This window comes from Saccopteryx bilineata, unplaced genomic scaffold (assembly GCF_036850765.1).
Source record: "Saccopteryx bilineata isolate mSacBil1 unplaced genomic scaffold, mSacBil1_pri_phased_curated manual_scaffold_21, whole genome shotgun sequence".
Taxonomy (NCBI): Eukaryota; Metazoa; Chordata; class Mammalia; order Chiroptera; family Emballonuridae; genus Saccopteryx; species Saccopteryx bilineata.
Genome location: NW_027095447.1, coordinates 507780 through 509176, shown reverse-complemented (window position 1 = coordinate 509176; position 1397 = coordinate 507780). Strand labels below are relative to the sequence as shown.

The 1397-nt window shown below is 40.2% G+C and overlaps 1 non-coding gene across 1 annotated transcript; it reads left to right on the top strand.

Moving 5' to 3' along the window:
* The first annotated feature begins 1028 nt into the window (after nucleotides 1-1028).
* Nucleotides 1029-1104, top strand: TRNAT-UGU (transfer RNA threonine (anticodon UGU)). The gene has a single exon. It is a non-coding gene; the product is annotated as a tRNA-Thr (tRNA).
* The last annotated feature ends 293 nt before the right edge of the window (nucleotides 1105-1397 follow it).

Below are 1397 nucleotides of genomic sequence, written 5' to 3'. Positions count from 1 at the left end.
AGGTATTGTAATGCCCCCAGCTTCATTCTTTTTCTTTAGGATTGCTTTGGCTATTTGGGGGTTTTTATAGCTCATTATACATCTGATGTTTTTTGGCTCCATTTCTTTAAAAAATGTCATTGGAATTTTGATGGGAATTGCATTAAATTTGTATATTGCTTTGGGTAATATGGCCATCGTGATTATATTTATTCTTCCTAAACAAGAACAAGGAATATTCCATCTCATTATATCTTTTTCGATTTCCCTTAACAATGGTTTATAGTTTTCATTGTATAAATCCTTTACATTCTTTGTTATGTTTATTCCTAGGTATTTTTGTTGTTGTTGTTGCAATTGTGAAGGGGATTATTCTTTTGAGTTCGTTGTCAGTTGTTTCATTGTTGGCATATAGAAAGGCTATTGACTTCTGTATGTTAATTTTGTATCCTGCGACCTTACTGTATTGGCTTATTGTTTCTAGTAGTCTTTTTGTGGATTCTTTGGGGTTTTCGATGTATAGGATCATATCATCTGCAAAAAGTGATATCTTTACTTCTTCTTTTCCGATATGGATGCCTTTTATTTCTTTGTCTTTTTTGATTGCTCTGTCTAGAACCTCTAGTACCACATTAAATAATAGTGGAGAGAGTAGAGAACCCTGTCTTGTTCCTGATTTAAGGGGGAAAGCCTTCAGTTTTGTGCCATTTAGTATGATGTTAGCTGATGGTTTATCATATATGGCCTTTATCATGTTGAGATATTTTCCTTCTATACCCATTTTGTTGAGAGTCTTAAACATAAAATTGTGTTGTATTTTATCGAAAGCCTATTCTGCGTCTATTGATAAGATCATGTGGTTTTTGTTGTTTGTTTTGTTGATATGGTGTATTACGTTCACCGTTTTATGTATGTTGAACCATCCTTGAGATTCTGGGATGAATACCGATTGATCATGATGTATTATTTTTTTAAGATGTTGTTGTTTTAGATTTGCTAGTATTTTGTTTAGTATTTTAGCATCTGTATTCATTAAAGATATTGGTCTTGCCCTGGCCAGTTGGCTCAGCGGTAGAACGTCGGCCTTGTGTGCGGGGGACCCGGGTTCGATTCCCAGCCAGGGCAAATAAGGGAAGCGCCCATTTGCTTCTCCACCCCTACCCCTCCTTCCTCTCTGTCTCTCTCTTCCCCTCCCGCAGCCAAGGCTCCATTGGAGCAAAGATGGCCCGAGTGCTGGGGATTGCTCCTTGGCCTCTGCCCCAGGTGCTAGAGTGGCTCTGGTCATGGCAGAGTGACACCCTGGAGGGGCAGAGCATTGCCCCCTGGTGGGCAGAGCGTCACCCCTGGTGGGCGTGCCAGGTGGATCTCGGTCAGGTGCATATGGGAGTCTGTATGACTGTGTCTCCCTGTTTCCAGCT